At 43.9% G+C, this 19371-nt stretch overlaps 1 protein-coding gene across 51 annotated transcripts in view; it reads right to left on the bottom strand.

Annotated features, from left to right (window-relative positions):
• Myt1l (myelin transcription factor 1-like) overlaps window positions 1-19371 on the bottom strand; it is a 395627-nt gene that overhangs the window by 176686 nt on the left and 199570 nt on the right. For all 51 annotated transcript variants that reach the window (XM_017314969.2, XM_011243819.3, XM_030246582.1 and 48 more), the window contains one exon: window positions 15455-15590. The gene's annotated coding sequence lies outside the window, so the exon portion shown is untranslated. The remainder of the gene's footprint in view (window positions 1-15454; window positions 15591-19371) is intronic.

The following is a 19371-nucleotide window of genomic DNA, read 5'->3' as shown; positions in this document are numbered from 1 at the left end:
CAGATATATCTTCAGCTCAATAAATTAGAAAACTACCAGAGCCTTGACCTCTTTACTGTTAGAAGATGGAAAGTTTGTCATTTGAAGGAATGTCTAAAGTTGAATTAAACATGAGCAAATGTGACTCATTCATAACAAATATGATAAATGATAAAGAATGGATGGGATCTTGAATCTAGAGAAGGTCACAAGTTCTATGATCATTAAAACAAGACAAAGTTCCAACAAAGACTGGGGCACTTTGGTAGAGAAAGATGTGTCATACCTGAGTGGCAATACCTTATACAGTAGAGTATATCCAGTGCCTTAAGGCTTGAAGAGGAACATTGAGAGCTGTTCCAAGTAGAATGACTGCTACACATACAGGTATAACTAGTATGAAACCAGGTGATTGTGGTTCATGCCTGGCTATCCAGAGGGGTGGGTATCCAGAGGATCCAGACATAAGACATACAAAGGCTGAATATTTGTTGTGAGTGAGGGCAGTTATGGCCATACTCCTGTGGAATGTAATCTCTGCATGAAGGAATCTTCCTTCAGTGTGTTGGCTGTATGATTGTAGCACTGTGCATGTGTGTGTGGGACGGAGGAGTGTTTTCTCCAAGTGAGAACAGCTGTGGCTACATTCCTGTGGAGGAACCTACCTGCAGTGTACTGGCTGCAAGTGATGATAGGAATAGGTTACTGCTTCAACTTAATTTCTTTTGCCCTGGTATTTTGATTATTCAACCTTGTATGTTTAGGAACAAAGGGTTTATCCTAAGCACTGGACACTAGTTTATGTGCATATGAATCAAGGGATCTATCCTTAGCATTTGACAATGGGCTGTGTATAGGAACAAGGGTAGGGGAGAGGTCTCTCTTCAATACTGGATATTAGGGCTGTGCATTCTGGGTTCTTGGCAGGTAATAAAGTTTTACATGCATGCAGTACCTGTTGTGCGTATTACAAACACATACAATAGGCCTATACCAGGCATTTCCCACTGTTCCTGGATGGATGGAAAAAGACAAAATTGGACAAAGATGGAGTCTCAGTCTTCACCCTGGGTGATCTAAAAAGGACCCCTCCCCCCTTGGAGTTGGTGCATGACCCTAAATGGTGCAGATGCGAACTTGGACAAACTCAGGCACCTTCCTGACCAACAGCTGACTGACATAAGAGTGTGTACTTGCAAACGTGCACCTGAATATCATGACAGGAAAACTTATTACAAGTATATGTTTAAATCTACGTTTCTTTTAAGTTGGGAATCCAACATTTTCTGGAGAATTGAGAATACAGCTTCTTTAAAAGAAGCATTTGGCCTCCTTTTAGATAAAATTCTAAATGTAATATTTTAGAAAGAGTATTATGACACATTATAGTCAGTGAAATTGTGAGCTGCGAATCTCTGCTGCAGGCTGGTTATTGGGGTCAATTACCTGAGCATCTAAAGTGGAAGTATTTGTACTCAGGGGCAGGTTATTTTGCTTCACCGATCATTATGTCAATGTGAAGCTAAAAATCTGTCAACAAGTAACTGATTTCTATCACATCTATAAAGTTTCTCCTACTGATACTATTGCTATAGTAACCAGTGTGCTTAGAATCAGAAAAGTAAGAAGAGCAAAAGGAGATTAAAAAAAAGTCTTGGTAAAGAACAGTGGCATATTTTAGGCTGGCCTTTCTGCGCGCACGCGCGCGCGCACACACACACACACACACACACACACACATAAAACTGAAAATACCTAAGGTTTGACCCTCCCACAGTCTTACATAGTAGGTGAATATAAATCATCTCTTGGTGAATGATTGCATGTCTTCTAACTACACTGTATTTTTTCATTTAGTTGAGGCTTCGGAGAAAGGTGGGAACTAAACTGCATAGCCTAAATTTACAGTTGCAAGATGGTGGAGATTGTGCGGCTGCTACACACAGGTCACCTGTAGCCAGCCCAAAGCCCCTTGTCTCTCCCCCAATGGGTTCAGTTGCTGGGGGTGGAGGGGAGGAGTTACAGGTCTGTTGACCCTGGTCATTAGAATGGCTCCAGAGTGTGGCTCAAAGCATTGTAGGGTGACCTGAACCTTGATATGAACTGACACATTAAAAGATATCCCTTGTTATTTATCAAACGAATGAACACCACAAAGACCCTCTGTCAAGGCTCCACCTAACTTTGGGCAGTGAGTGAGTGGTTACCTCGTCGCCTCAGTACCACCCATTCACCCATCAGTTGATTGTGGTGTATCTTGGTTCTGTTCTGTCTTTACGTACCTTGGCTTCCTTGGAGGTTTTCTACATAGCTGGGGTTTCAACATTCCTCTGTTATGTAGATTTTTTAGCAGATTTTTCTCTTCTTAACAGAGTCTTTTTATATTAATTAGCTTAATCTGCAACATATCTCCTGCCTCAGCCTTGTGAGTTCTGGGATTATACTCATGCCATACCATGTGTGACTCAGTAGATGGTTTGAAGTCAGACATGTGCAGTTCAGCTGTCTGTAGCCAGATTCTGATAGTTTATCCAGCATATGTAGGCCTTTGAACTTGAGGCTCTGGCTGCGAAAGGGTCTTTCTTCAGGTGTTCTGTACTGAAGCCATCATGAAAAAAATTGTGAAGTGCAGCCCCTGTCGACACCTCTAGCTCACTTACGAAGGCAGTGTCATGGATAGAGTTTGGGTTTTGAGGCTATGGGTAGTCTTGCATCGTGGTACCAAGCTTAGGTAGAACACTGAAAATGGTACCCAACTGAAAGATAACCTGTTGAATTTAGGTCACATTTGAGTATTATTTTGGTACTTCAACTGGAATTTCCACAACTTTTAAACTTAGTCACATGATTTTCTTCCAGAAACACTGTTCTGATACACTATCTTTAATGAAGGATAAATTACAACAGAAATCTCATTAGATTGCTCATTATTGTCTTTCAGAGTCTTGGCACAAATGGAGAAAGGGCTTTGGCACTCTACTCAGGGCCCGACTCAGCCTCAGCACTCCAGGCCTCCGTCCATCTATTGCTCTAGGCTGATGGCCTGCATCTCTATTCCCAGCTCCCAGCTGCCACCCCTGCATGCTTAGCTTCTGCCATCCTAGGCTCTATGTTCTCAGGTCAGCTGTCCTTGCCTTCTCATATCTTCACCCTAACTTGTGATTATTCCTCGTTCTTGAATTTTCACCTCTGGATTGCTCTTGGGAGTTCTCTCCTTGTATCCACTTTGTCAGCATCTTGATGTTGTCTCCATAAACCTCTAGCAGGCCTGACACCTGGGTAGAAGCTGGAAGGGAATGCTTGGTACTGGATTCCAGCCTATTCTCTCTGAATCTTTGACTCTCTATTCACCTTAACCTCACACATATTCCCCATGTGGTCCCTGAAACCTTCCTTGAGGGTTTTAGCTCCTAGTTTACAGGGACTGTTGCCAAATCACACTCTGCAATAGTCCACAAGATGTCTGTCTTCATTCCAATGGACCCTCCAAATCCTGGATCCCTTGACTTCTCTGCAGCAAGTTCCTGCCCACAGCAATACCATGCTTGTCACCACAGACTCATGGTTCTACCAGGGCTCTACCCTCCTAAATTCTTTGCTTTCTTTCTCCCACACTTTGACCTCAACAAGCTGTTGAGCAAACATGCAAGGGCCAATGTTTCTTGAAGTGTATCTGCTACCTTCTTGCAGGCCCTCAGTACCTCATCTTGTTCATACCAGTTGTAGAGTCATTGTAGAATCACTGTAATAGCCTGTGAACTCCCTGGCTTGTTGTTTTCTCCTAGGAAGCACAACCCTCAGTTTTATTTCCTACTGTGCTATGTCTTCATTAGGATAAGGCCAGAATATACCAGAAGACCATACCCTACTCACATGAGCCTCTGTTGCCTCTGGTAGCCATGTGCCTGCATGAATCCCCTTTGCTGCCCTCTTGCCTGTCTTTCCCTAAAATACACTCAAGCCTTGTTCCATTCCTCATTGTCTTTAGAGACTGTGCCTACTGCTGTATCAGAAAAAGACCCATGACAGCAATAGCTTCTGCAGGGATGGAGTGTAGGGTCCCTGGGCCTGTAAATGGTGGCCCTCCACTGCTGAAGAATACGTCTGTCTAATCCTTCCTCACTTTCTCATCACTCTGGCCCCTGGGGAGTCATACTGAGTAACAGTTAAAAGTGGGGCCTCCAAAGCCCGAGTTCCATCCTTAGCCTAGCTCTGTACCAACCTATATCTTTGAGACTTCCTCTGCTGAGCAGTCATCATGACTGCCATCATTCCAGGTGCATGAGGGTCATATGAGATAACATGCATGGTCCAGGCTTGCAGTATGGTGGCATTTTTGCTGGTAAAGTAGTCTCTTAAACCTGCCTACCATTCATTCGCATATAGTCTATCATTTCTTGGGTATGCTGTGGAACCATTCTAAGCCTCATACTCCACAGCTTCTTCTTTTCCCTTCTCTTCCATGCGCAGTGAGGGAGGCCACCCATCTTAGCCTTTTTCTTTCCTCAAACATCAGGCTTTCTGTTTAGTACTGGCTGATCCAGGCTCCAGTGGTGTGCTCAGACCATGGATTAGCCTCTGTCCCAGCCTGGAAGAAGGCTCACAAAGGGTGTCTTTTGCTCTGCACACTGCCACCCCCAAAATGCTCCCACCTGTGTACACACCCACCCACACCCACCACCAAAATCTGCAGAGAAGCCTGCAGCAGGTCATTCAGTGCCCTGTGATGTTTGCGGTATGGGGGATAAAGGTGCGAGTTGTGAGTATGTATGCAAAAGTCTGTCATCTGAATATCCAGGAACAAATGCTGATTTTCATGTCATCTTTGTCAGAGATGAGGCCATAGTTGGGACCAAGGGGATATTTGATTAATTGGAAAGTTTTTTGGTGTGTTGCAATAAACATAAAGACCAAAATCAACTTGGAAAGAAGAGAGCTTATTTGAGTTATAGGTTAAAGCCCATCATGAAGCCGAGGCAGAAACTCCAGGCAGGAATCTGGAGGCAGGAATGTGGAGGCAAGAACTGAAGTAAACAGAGAGGACCGCTGACTACAGGCATGCTTCCAGCTTCATTTTCAGCAACCTTTCTTGTATATACCAGGCCCACCTACTCAGAGTGTCACTACCCGCAGTGTACTTGGCCCTTCCACATCAATCAACAATCAAGAAAATATCACAACAGATACATGGCAACAGGCCAGTCTGATGGAGCCAGTTCTTCCGTATGATTCCTCTTGCCAGCTGACTAACGGCTTAGATCAAATTGACCACTGAAGATACTTAAAACAGAGAGGAAGACGCAGATTATCATTTTGAAGAACAGAGACTGATTATTTTTTTTTGTGCTTTATATTTATATCTTTCTGGGGAAAGAATGGATGCTGGATAACAGGAGCATGTGGAGCCTCGTCCTCTTGTACCCAGAGAGGATAGAGACCAGGTGATGGATATATCTAGCCTCTTCTGCCTGAAATCACATTGGCATCACAGGCTGGCTCTCTCTTCAGAAGGGGCTGGTGTCTGTAGTCATTTTAAATATACTTCAGCTCTCACTGAGGACTCTGTCTTCCTGGCCTTCTACTCCCTCCCTCTATTTTGGGACCAGGCCCCATTATCACTGAGCGGAGTGACATTCACAGCAGGTATAAGCGACACATGGGGATTCATTGGATCCGTTGCACTAATTGGATTTCTGTGCTTGCCAGGCGGATGGCACAAGTAGGAGGTGTTTGAACACGTGAGCACAGAGTGCTGCTTACAGTCCATCACCAAGTAGTAAAGAGACTTGGCAGTTCGAGTGCAAGGTACCTGATAACACACAGAAGCCAGCTCCAGACTAGAGGGATGAAGCCTGTGGTAAGAAAACCTGTGAGGAGTAAAAGAAAGTGGCTTGCCTCCCACATTCTCTCCCTGTAAAATTTATGTAAGAAGCTGCCATTAGCACTAATGAGAGTCGGGCGTGTGATTCTCCCATGAAATGATTGGAGATGAGCTGCATCCCTCACTCTGTGGAGAGTATGGGCTCTAAAGCAGGCTTCCAGCAGGCTGAGTAGCATTGCATGGGTGTTACCTGCCCTCCAGGGTAGTGAAGCAGCAGTACCCAGTAGCTTTGGCCCAGCAGCCTGCTGGGTGAGGGCCTGGGACAGGTTCCTACAGAGTGATACATGGAAAATGTGGGCAAGAGCTGAGTAATTTACAGATCATCCTCTGAACCACCCACCAGCTCACAAAACACCATATTGGAATAGACCCTCTGCTGTGGACTGATTTCACCTCTGCTTCCTCATGAGGCTCTGGGAGGGCTGAGTAGCGTATTGAAGATGTCTGGGAATATCTTCTTCTGTCCACTCACACAGGGTTGGCCCATGCATGCACCGAGACTTCAGCGCTTCTTCCCAAGCCAGTGCTCTAATTCTCATCAAGTCTCTTGCCTTATTCTCAAGGAGCCTCCTGTCCCTGTGTCCCCTTCCATGGGTTTGGATTGTATAGCTCTATGTGAGAGCCCCATTCTCTCAGAGCCAGCTCTCTCTGTGCTTTGTATGGACATCACTCTACCATATACCACTGCACTCTACCTCAGCATTCTCTTCTGCTGTGTCCCTGATGCATGTCTAGGGAACACGCCACTCCCCGAGTGGGACTCCTTCTTCTTCCACAGAGCCACTTTCAGCTTGTGTCTTTGGGGTGCTTTTATTGTGCTGGTCTGCAGAGTTTCTCTGCAAAAATTCAGTGAATATTAACACGATCATCATTACTTATAAGGAAGAACACCGGCATGCATATTACCATGCCCTGTGAACATCTGCCACTAGGCTATGCAAAAGAATCTCTCCCCTCTGAGGGAGCCCCTTCCATTGCCTTCCCCTGTGGCCTTGCCTTCCCTTGCAAACACTCACAAATAAAGGTGTTTTTAAAATACAAAATGACACTACACAAATCTCTGGATCCTGTAGTGTTTTGTGTAACATCATATCTTGAGATGATTGGTTAGGTTCATATAATCGAACTCATTAAAATCTCATAGTGTCTCATGAGATAAATGCAGCACAATTTCTTAGGCAGTCTCCCATGGATGAGTGTTTGTGTTATTTCCCCAAACCCTGCTCTTACCAGTAAAACTTCAGTAAATGTCACAAACATAGTTACACTTCTACTAGGCTTTCCATGTGACAAGTGCCACTTACATTCATCTGACCCTTACCATAGCCCTCAGGGGTATAAATGCAATGATCATGACAGCCATATGAAGGCGCAAGTTGAGTATCTGCAGCAAACATAGAAAGCATCAAGACTGGCCTGTGTCCCAGCATGCAGGCTTTGCACATGCAGCAGTTGAGGAGGAGTCGCTACGCAGGGCAGGCTTTCCCTGAGTTTAGTGATATTTCTAGTGGCTATGCCACACTCTTATAGCACCATTATCTATTTGATGGTGGTCAGTAATCACGTACTCAAAGCTGAGCATAAGATCCCGCTGGAGCAGTGTGAGAATCTTTTCTAATGTGAAACCAAGAATGTCTTCTAAACCCTCTGCCCATTTCCAGTTAATCTTCCTGCCCAATTTAATCTCTTAATCGTTCTGTCTGCTTGCTTGCTTGCTTGTTTGAGATGATTGGGCTTATGAAGCGTAGGCTAGCCTCTAACTTGCCATGTAGTTAAGGATGACCTTAAAATCCAATCTTTCTGCTTCCACCTACTATGTGCTGTGATCTCTGTCACCGTGCTCAGTTCAGTGTCTTACCACATCTGTCCACGTCTATGATATTCCAGCCTTGCTAGTTTGTTTTGTTTTGGTTTGGTTTTTACATGTGCAGAGTTACATCCATGTCTACCCCAGGACTTGGGCCTTTCTTACTTTAACTCCAAAGTGTTTCTGATAAGGGAAAATTCAGTCTTTTCTATATTATCCATGTTCAAAAAGCAAGGACCCCTTCAGACTTAACTGGTGGTTAATGAAGAGTGAACAGTTTCATTTCTAACTCAGTGTTTTGCGTGGATCTCTGCATCTCTGAAGGCTTCATATGGAATATGGCTAACATAGTTTTTATCCTGTACATTACAGTATGTCTAAAAGAAAACTAAGCTATGCATCCAGCCCCTTGTGTGCCCAACAAGGATGGTTCTAGGAACTTCTGGACAATCTGACTGCATGATAGACTTCATAGGTGCAAAGAGAAAGAATATGTTTCCCTAAACATTCTTTGGCAAATGTGTTGCACAATGATTCTAATACTGGACCAAGTTACATATTTCTATTTTTTAAAAATTTTTTATTGATTCTTTGTTAATTTCACATTATGCACCCCAGTCCCACTCATCTTCCCATCCCTTCATATCCACCCTCTGCCCTTACAACCTCACCTCAAAAGAAAATAAGATAAAATTGAAAAAAAAATCTTGTCATGGAATCTGTAGAGTGTCACAGTGTGTCACACAGTATACCCTTTTGTCCACATATCTTTACTTGCAAAAATTCATTGCAATGAGTTATTGGTCTGTTTCAATGTCTCTGGCTTCTGCTGCACTGTCTATACTGGATCCTCACAGGAACTCCTTTTGGATATACTGTTGCCATGTGTTGTAGAGATCCTGCAAATTTGGATCTGCTGGGCTGGCCCTTTCATGTACCCCAGCAAATCATACATAGGGTAGGTGTTGAGGTGAGCCAACACAAAGCCCTGGACCTGGGCCTGGAAGCACCCATACCACCAGGGTGAGCTCTCCAGCATTTCTCTGGTTAGCTCACCTGATGCCACAACTGGTAAGGGGAGGGTCACTCTCCTGCTCCCATATTCTTGGGGTCAGCTCATGCACACCTTTACCCCCAGGGCCAGCTGTGCTTTACTGCCCAGGTAAGGTAAAGCATCCACTCTCCTGAGTGTTGCAGCCAGTGAGGGACAGAGCTAGCTTTCCCACTACTCTATGACCTCAGGACCAACTCTCCCACCTGCCGTAGGCAGTGAGAGGTAAGGGGATAGGGCATCCCTCTGTCACCCAAGCCACCCCACAACAGACTAGGGGCAGTGCTAGCTCTCCCATGCTCTTGCGCTTGGGGCTGGCTCACCTGTTCCCCAGCTGTCAGGGTCTTCTATACTGTGCTAGGTCTCTTGAGTATGGTGGCCAGGGAAGGGCTGGGCCAGCTCAAACAGAGCCTCAGATGGGAGTCCAGACTAGGGACATCTGAATGGCCTTTGGTGGTAACACGCTCCTGGAACATCAATATAGTCTCTGACTGACATAGACAGGGCTTCCAGCATGGGCCCAGTGGTCCCCATGGTCTCAGGTGGCAGTGCAGGCCACTCAGATAAGCATGTGGCTCCCAGGCAGCCTAGCCCTCAGAGAGAGACACATGGTCACCTGTGGCAGCCCAGATCATGGACATCCACTTGGCCTTTGGTGATAACTTGGGTCACAGACATCAACACAGGACCCAGCTACAGCAGGACCACAGAGCCAGGCCTAGCCCTTGGTGGCAGGCCAGGCCAGGACCTTACCATGGCCTCCTCAAGTCCACCTGTTCCTCACTGCTGTCTAGATTCCAGTTCCATCTTTCTCCACAGTGTCTGAACCCCTCGGCCTCACTTTCTCTTTCATCTCTCCACCATGCCCTCCTCCGTTATCATGGTGGTGCCTGCAGCAGGTGCTTGGGTGTCTTGCCTCTGGCCTGGCTACTGTTGGCTGGTCAGGCCATGGCCACATGTTTTTATTTTTTGGACAGAACTTTGAAAGGGTCAGTTTGGTTGTCTTCATATAAAGGGAACCATTGCAAAAAGAGAAGAAGGCATAACTGAAAGACCCTGAAACAGAATATGGTTCTTGCTATCTCGGCAGGATAGATATTCTTCTCTAGAACTACTAATAACAGTTGATCCCTGGTAGAGAGATGGTACCCAATCTTTCTGTCAAAAAAATTAAGATCCAAGGAGGGGGTGTAAACTGTTATTAAGGAGAGAGCATGAAAGCAGTAAACAAGTCAGTATTTAGCTTAACTACTAGGATGCAATTTCCCAGCAGGACGGGTTCTTCCCACCACAGATTTTAGCCGTGGCACGTCTGCTCTTCTTTGGTCTTTATATTACTTATTCCTCCTCACACATGCATCTCATTTTGTTTATGCATGCTTTTCTTTATTAGGGGATATTTTTTCCAGGCTCACACAAGGTTCCCAAGAAGCTAGGTCATAGGCTCCATCCCACAGGACACTCATGTGGCTGACTTCCACTCACTCAGCAAGACCTCTGTCTGCTGGTCATTGGCCTTCTACTATGCTAGTTATTTAAATCCCCTCCAGGGTGCAGCTCTCTGGGTCCCCTCCACCACCCACGTGGACGGGCCCAAGTGCCCTTGCCTGCTTCTCAACTTTGTTTCCATCCAAAACACCCACAGGCTATGCTTTCATTGTCCTCAGTGGAGAAGAAATGAATATCACAGAGGGTTGTTTCTATCACACTCCTGGGAGGACAGGAATGGCAACCTGGTGGTCTACTTTCCAGAAGGTTGGTGGCCCATGACCTCAAAAATGGAAGTCATGAGAAATGCAAGTTTCTGTGATTTTTCTAAGATAAATTCCAGGAAAATAAAAGCTGAAACAAGCTTATGTATTTTTAAATCTTTCTAATATTTATAACAGCATTGTAAGGAAGGAACAAGAAAATGTAAACGAGGAAAATACCTAATAAAAAATAAATTAAAAAAAAAGAATTCAAATAAAGAATTATAAATGAATCATGATGAACAGTTGAAAAGGACTTAGGATAGTGAAAGCAGGATTCAAACTTATAATTATTAGGTTGTTTTCTAGGCAGAAAAAAAATCTGTGAGAGCGGAAGTAGGCACACCCATAATCGTGTTCTCTGGAGGCTGAGGCAGGAGGACTATCATGAATTCAAAGCCAGTTTGGGCTACATAGTAAATACCAAGATAGACTAATAAACTACAGTGTGAGACCCTATTTCAAAGAAAACAAACTGTTATCCATAAACAAAAATCAACAAGAACCTCTTGTTAACAGCCTTGACCCACACAGTGAGACAGCTGATTTAGCAGCTTTGCAAACTCTTTGTACATACACACAATCCATTACACATGCACACAGACACATACAAATGACACAGGACTTCTGACTTAGCTTGGTAGAATGGTTCAGTCGTCAGAGACATGGGTTCAAAGGTAAAATGCCTCCTTATATCTAATCCTTCCTGGGCCATTTCCTCCTCTGTAATCTCTAAGTTCAAACTACCATGCACTACTTGTAGACTATTTTGCTCTAAATCATGATTATGAATGTAGGTGAGAAGCTATAATTTCACAGGTTATTTTGAGGACCAAGTAAGTTAAACAGTACATTAATACCAATGTTGGCACAAGTAGGCATTAATGCACACTTAGCTATTGTTATGTCCTTTTGCAGCTAATTAGATGGACGTCTTCTCATTTGACTTTGGCATAACCCCTTAACACCCAACTAAGACTTGGAAGGAATGGATTTGAGGTAGAGTTTGCTGGGAGCACCATTGTCTCCATGAAGAGGAGCACTGGTTTCTAAATCTGGACCTCAGCCTGGATTCCTCCTTCTGGGCATGTGATCCCTGTTAAAATTGTCACCATTCAGAATGCAGTCCCCATGTGTCTCCGGAAACAGATATTGATTTTATTTTCAGTCCTATCTTTAGCACGGACATGGGATGGCCAGTGAGCTTCCTACTTGGGAACTGGACAGTGAATTGGACTGCTTCTGCACCAGCTGCAGGGCATCACAGGTGTTCATAGCTCAGCTAATACAGTGGTAAGTGGGACATGAGAGGACAGGAAAAATGCTCTTGGTCTCCATGCCATTCCCTGGCATTTTTCTGTCTCCTGTAAGAACAGGCCCAAAGTCCTTATGTAGAGATGCTTAAAGAAGTTAGCAGCTGTGGACAAACAAGGCTGGGGACCAGACGACTGTACAGTGAGAAGTGAGAGACCTTGGAAGTAGTGGGATTGCTGTGTAGACAGTATGGCTGCTTAACAGGAAGTGCTGATCGCTCTACTGACTGAGGTAGGACTGAAGGAAAAGCACCAGGGGAAGCTACAGTGGTGTGGATCCTGGGTAGATGGGGTGACTGGCAGATGAGAGTACGGACTGACCTGTCATTTCTAGGACTGGGAGGGTGCATATATTTTTGGAGAGAGTGATCTGTTCTCTGCTCCATCTGAGAAGGGTGTACTGAAGCTCTGTAACCTTCATTCCATTGCTGTCCTAAGTCGTCCTACACAGACCTCTTACTGATGTAGTATGATGTGAAGGAGTTCCTGATCTAACTAAGAAATGGGTTGAGTCCCACACTCTCTACATCCCTTTCTATGGACTGCTCAGAGCCCTTAAGGGCAGTGGTCTCCTCTTATTTATTTTTACATCTCAAGAGACAAAGTTCCTGTCATTGTTGCAACCATGAAAGCAGGTAGAGAGATCATGAACACAGGCTTTTACCCCAACACCTTCACAGAAGTTGCCTGAACCCAGCATAGGTCTTTAGCTAATGTGTGTGTGTGTGTGTGTGTGTGTGTGTGTGTGTTTTGTTAGATCTCATATAGCCCAGTTTGGCCTGAAAGTCACTATATAGCTAAGGTTGGCCTGAACTGATCCCCCTTCCTCCACCTCCCAAGCCCTAGGATTACAGACGTATACCAGCATGCCCAGCTTTTGAATATTTTTCTTAAACTGGAAATGGACTTCGATTAACATCTGAAATATAATGTCTCTTTGGAGTTGGTGACTCCATGTTGAAACTGGGTCTGCAACAACCTCCTTCATTCTTCCATTCATGCTGGTTCATATATACCCAGACTACTCCCAGAGATTATCCTAGGCTCCTTACTAAGTTAATGGAGCCTTCTGCACTGTGGGTGAGAAGTGCCTACCTTCTGTGAGATTGGTAATTAGGCAGAGGTGGTGGGTATGTGCAGGGTTATATAACTTCAGCACATAAAAGCTGATAGGTGCACACAATTATTCCCTCACCCAAGCTTCTCTTCATGGTTAGTGTTGACTGTGGTCATGAATGATGCCCTATGACCTGGAAACACCTATGTTTGGGAGTCTTATAATGAGCACTATTCATGCAGTGGTAGAGATTCTGTGGCCCCTTCAACCACCATCAGCACCCACCCACCAAGTTACCAGCAGCAAACAGAGCTGTTCAAGAATGAAACAACATCTTCATGCCAGAATCTGAAGAGCTTATTGTTTACTAAGCCAGACTCAGAAAAAGTAGGTAATAAAACATTATTTTTAGATTTTTTAGATTGAGAAAATGAATTAAAGTCATGTTATATATATACAAATTGTAATGTATGAAAACTCATCACTAGAAAGAAGGAAAACAGTGTATATATCCAATTAAGAATCTTAGCCATGAAATTCATGCACTCGTCCTTCTCAAAAACCTCATTTTTCAAAGAAATATTCTAAAATCCACATGGAATCCCAAAAGACTCCGAGTAACCAATGTACTTACAGCTATGCTATTATACCTGAAATAGTATAATGTTGCCAGGGGTTGGGGGAGGGAGATAAAGACTTAGGACAAACAATTGATCCCCAACCTTGCACACAAAGCCAAATGATATTCGACAAGGTATCAATACGAGGGAAAGGAGACTCTTCAATGAATGACAGCAGGAAAACTAGAAACCCGCATGCGGAAGACTCAAGCTGGATCCTCACCTTAAGACTGTAATACAACCAACTTTTGTTTGAGGATGGATCATGGCAGAAATGTAGATGCTAAAAGTGTAAAAGCCTTTAGGATAATCTAGAGGAGTCGCTTCACAACAGCGAACCTGAGTCTTGAATATGAAGCCAGAAGTACAAGGAACAAAGAAAAAATACGTTGCACTGTATCATTTTTTGAATCGTAGAGTTTTGATACTTTGATGGACAGTATCAGTAGAGTTAATGCCACTTGTAAAATGAGTCAGAGTGCTTGAAAATTCATTTTCTGACAAAATTTTGTATATATTTATAACATAGGAAGAGTTTTTACTACTCAACTGCAAAAATGCCCTAATTAAAGACAATTTTATATCTCTACAAAAGGATATAAAAGTTTCTCCTCCTCTGCTCCCTTCTCCTCCTTCATGAGTTTTGAAGTATGGCTTTTCTCTGTAGCCATGGCCTACCTGAAATCCACTATTAACTCAGACTAACATCAAACTCAACTGATCCTCCTGCCTGAGTCTCTCTAAGTAACATGGTCTCTACAGGCATGTTCTTGGTTAAAATAATACAATTTCCTAATAAGTACGTAAAAACAAATTCAACATCATTGATCTTTATAGAAATTTTAATCAAAACTGCAGTGATACACCATTTTACACTCATTAGGATGGCTATGGGTATAGATAAATGGAAAACTACACAGTATTCAGGGAAGTATAAAATGGTATATCAACTACAAAATCCACACAAGTTTAAAAATACCATATGATCTATGTGACCCACACTTCTGCTTACAGGGACATAGCCAGGATGTTTTTTAAAAAACAATGACCTAAATATGAATTTATCCATCCTGAGTTAATGGCATCATCAGCCTTGATAGGTAAAAGGCAGAGACACATGGGTATATCCAGTGCTAAGATTATATACTAAAGTATCAGTCGGCCTTAAGAAGGAAAGGAATTCTGACATGCAGCACATGATATACTAATATGTGAAGCCAAAAGGACAGTTGTGGACGGACAGATGACTTATGGTCCTACCCATACAAAGGCTCTGAGAGCCCCAAATCCTAAGGATAGGAGGAGGCATGGATGCTGCTTGGGAGGAAGTGAAGAGCTGATACTCAGTGGGTATCAAGCTGAGATATGTAGCTATGTAGAGCTCAGAAAATAGATGCTGAAGGCCATACACGTATGTGAGTAATTTCAGGATCCAAGAGCTCTGTGTCTAGACACAGCTACGATGAGCTTTTCTGCTATGCCATGCTATTTTATCATGGTTCACTGACAGAAGCTCAGGGATAACCTAGAATTCTGTAAAGCTTGCAGGTTCTCGTGGTGTTCAGAAAGATCCATCAAAAAGTGGACCGTTCATCCTTTCCATGAAGTGAGGTCCTAAATACAACACCACCACCCCTTCCTTAAACATGGAAGCCCTGAACAGAACTAAAAATGGAAACAGATCCAACTTCCCATGAGTTAGCACCAAGGAGATGCTGCATAGCTAAGAAGAATGGAAGGTCCTGTTAAGGGCAGATACTTCTGTTTTACTCCACAGTTGGATCAGAGAGAACTCCCAGGTCCTGATCTAGCAACAGGAAGCACGCCTCCAACTTCACACACTGCTTTGTCATTGAGATTAAAGAATGCTTTGTTTAGCAAATTAAAACCCCTCCATTCCCAAACATACGTTTATGCTTGTTCACATGAACAACTTGTAAGGCAAATGTACAAATCTTTCCTATGTCAGGCACAAAAAGGCGGGCAGGTCATTACCTTTACGTGGCTCCTGGAATATCCATATGTCTGTGGGGACAGCTGGAGCCTTTCTTTTGTTGACAATGTGAGAGACACAAACACTGGACTGGACTCAGAAACTACATCTTCCCCTCTTCTATCAGATGTGGTCACTCTAGAGAAGAATAGAGAAGCAGGATAATGAGCTGATAGGCACAATAGGAAGTAATCCTACATGAGAGATGTGGTTACCAGGGCACAGGGCTGCTGGCACGGCATGTGTAATGAGTAGCGAGGTATAACAGGCTAAGCACCCAGGCATTATGTGAGGGGGCGATGACACTGCCCCCACCCTCATCTCACAACAGAGTTCTGATCAGGCATTCTTTATAGAAAAATCCCTTTAGGAAACAAGTTAAACTAATATTGCAATGTGAAGATAGTATAAAACTATCATATATCAATAAAACTAGCTACAAGAGTTATTTGTAAGCCGCTTAAAAAGCATTGAGACAGTGTGATAGATCATAAGGCTAATTGGAGAAGCATAGATTATATTTTATTTTCTTCACTTCAGAGGATAGTATACCTGCCTGTGGTCACATCCTCTAAAATATCTTACAAGAGTTTGTTATTTGCTGCTGTGAAAGAAAGCCAAATAAATAAATAAATAAATATAAATACATAAATAAAAATGTCCTGGTTTAATTTCTGATGCTGTGATAAAATACTCTGACCAAAGCAACTAAGGGATAGACTTCTTTTTGCTTGCAGTCCTAGGCTGCGAAGTTTCAAACCTGCCTTTCAAATAGCTGGTCCCATCACATCACGATAAACAGCACTGAGAAACGAAAGCCTCACTGTGAGCAGGCTGCTGCCTAAGCTCAGCTAGATGGTGTTCACACTCACATAGTTCAGGGCGCAGCCCATGAAATGATGCCACATTCAGGGTGGCTCTTCCAATAGCCATTAATAATTAAGGCAATACTCCACAGACAAACCCACAGTCTAACCCAATCCAGACAAGTCTTCATTAAGATCCCAGGTGACTCCAGGTTAAGGCAACTTGACAGATCAAATAAAGAAACGCGGTAATGTCTTAAGTACTATCTTTATATTACTTAAGAGTTTTCATTACAGTGATTGTATCTGTAAAACAGAATTTTGTAGATAAAAATGAAAAGCATATTTGGAGCCCCAAACTGACCCTTCGTTTGCCAGGAGGGGCTTGGCAGTAATTTCTAACTCTTTGGGGGGGGGCTATCCCATACTGTTGCCTACCATTTCCAAGTGACCCACAACTAAACCCTTTCATGGTCTCTGAGCACACAGACCTGGAGGAATACGCTCCTAAGCAGGAGAGTCATGAAGAGAAGGAGGTTAGTGTGGTGGTCAGGACAAAGGCCCTGTCTGTAAACCCTTTTCTTTCTTTCTTTTTTCTTTCTTTCTTTCTTTCTTTCTTTCTTTCTTTCTTTCTTTCTTTCTTTCTTTCTTTCTTTCTTTCTTTCTTTCTTTCTTTCTTTCTTTCTTTCTTTCTTTCTCTCCCCCCTCTCTCTCCCTCCCTCCCTCCCTCCCTCCCTTCCTTCCTTCCTTTCTTCCTTGTTGTTTTGTTTTGTTTTGTTTTGTTTTGTTTTGTTTTGTTTTGTTTTGTTTTGTTTTGTTTTGTTTCAAGACAGGGTTTCTCTGTATAGCCCTGACTGTCCTGGAACTCACTTTGTAGACCAGGCTGGCCTCGAACTCAGAAATCTGCCTGCCTCTGCCTCCCGAGTGCTGGGATTATAGGTGTGCGCCACCACCGCCCAGCTATAAACCTTTTTCTAACCCAAATCTTCATGGGCTTAGTTCTGAGACATAGACGGAAAAGCCACTGAGCAATGACATGAGAATTCCTTCCTTGGGGAGACATAAACAGCCCTTAGTTTTAAGCCAACATGCCAGTCCACCAAAGTTTTTCCTAGGCAACTGTCCCAGTTTCCTTTCTATTGCTGATGAACACCATGACCAAAAGCAACATGGAAGGATAGGGTTTATGTCATCTTACACTTTATCGTCTGTAATAAGTGGAAGCCAAGACAGGAACTTGACATCAAGAACTAAAACAGAAGCCATGAAGGACTGATACTTACTGGCTTACTCTCTGTGGCTTATCCACCTTGATTTCTTATACAACCCAGGACTACCTGCCTCGGGGCGGCACCATCCATAGTGGCCTGGCCCCTGACACATCAACTAACAATCAGGGAAATGCCTCACCGACTCAGCGTATGCCAATCTGTTGAAAGCGTTTTTCTCCATTGAGGTTTCCTTCCCAGATGACCCTAACTGTGCAAAGTTGACAATAACTAACCTGCACAAGGGCCAATGAGTTTTATTGGGCTTACTCACAGAACGTGTGGAGTGTGGGTGACCCCCAAAGAAGCTACAGTGGAAAGTCTTTATCCACCAGAGGCTTCCCCATTGCCTCTCAGATGGCATCATCCCGTCAGATGAGCTGCCCCAGAAAGCACCTCCAGAGATGCAAGGCCATGTGGAATGAGGGCAGAGTTGCATACAAATGGCTGGGAGGAGGGGTTGGAAGATTAAGTGAAGGCTCAATGACTCTCCCCAGCCCCTCCTTCTAATGAGAGATGTCAACAGTCAATGAGACAGATGGTGATGAGAGCCTGCAAGTTGGCACAACTGATCTGATGAAGATGGAGGCTCATTTGCTTAGAGGACAGCATCCCGTAACAAATGGATTATAGGCTACCAACATCCCCCATCCCACCAGGGCTCTTGATGCTTGTGTGTGTGTGTGTGTGTGTGTGTGTGTGTGTGTGTGTGTGTGTGTATGTGTGTGTGTGTGTCTGCATATTAGAATACACATACCTACACACCATGCTTTGATTAATATACAACACTGTAGAAATTCACAGGAAAGTTGACAGAATCATTAAAACCCCACCTTTGCCCAGTTGCTTGGTATTAGTGAAGAGAGTGTGTGAAGAGTGTCTGGTTGCCCCATATGCTGTGTGCTCACTTCTGATGGATCCTGGGATGAGCTCTAAGTGGAGTGCTTAGCAGGGAGCAGAAGATGCAACATAGCAGACTGTCCCCACTCTTTCCCTTGTTCTGTTCCCTTATTTCCCAGAAGAGAATCTGAGCACAGAAGAGATTCGGATGCAGTTAGAAGGGATGCCACAGGGATCTCACTTGCCCTTTCCTCTGCATCCCTTGCAGCTTGCAAAACTACAGGGTATCATCTACCCAGAGTAGCACTGGGTCATCTTCCCTTTCCTTAGAGTATGAAGTTCTGTATGTATGTGTGTATGTTTCTGTATGTGCCGTAGTTTGGCTTCTGAGAATTCGCCAGTGTGTGTGTGTGTGTGTGTGTGTGTGTGTGTGTGTGTGTTGTTGTTGTTGTTGTTGTTGTTGTTGTTGTTGTTAAGTATTATATGCAGTGTGCCCCTATTAGGAGATGCTATAGACTTTGGAAGCTGTGTCCTGGTGAAACATCCTTAGATCCTGGTGACCTTGAAGGGAGCCAAGCTACCCAGGCTCCTATTGACAGAACTTGCTCTGCCTCTTGCTCCTCTCCATTTCATCTGACACCCACCGAAGCCTTGAAGCAATCCTCTGCCTGGGCTTGAAGTGAGCCTAAATCTGGGAGTCAAAAAAAAAAAATCACCTTTTCCCTTTTAAGTTACTGGTTCTGAGGATTTTGTTACAGACGTGGAAAGATGACAGACATTGGCTAACCCTGTGTATACAGTTTTATAGCAATATGTCATGTGTAGACGGAACATCCACTGCCATTTTCAGCAATGTGGAACACTGGTCACTCAAGGACACCGGGCTACTTTTTTATGGCAAGCCTTCCTCTGAGCTTCTGTCACCTCTGTTCCCCACCCCCACCCCACCCCAGCCACTGGAATGATACCCATCCTGTATTTTGTTATGCCAAGAATGATTTAAAT

Source organism: Mus musculus, chromosome 12 (genome assembly GCF_000001635.26).
Source record: "Mus musculus strain C57BL/6J chromosome 12, GRCm38.p6 C57BL/6J".
Classification (NCBI taxonomy): Eukaryota; Metazoa; Chordata; class Mammalia; order Rodentia; family Muridae; genus Mus; species Mus musculus.
This window is presented reverse-complemented; position numbering and strand designations above follow the sequence as displayed.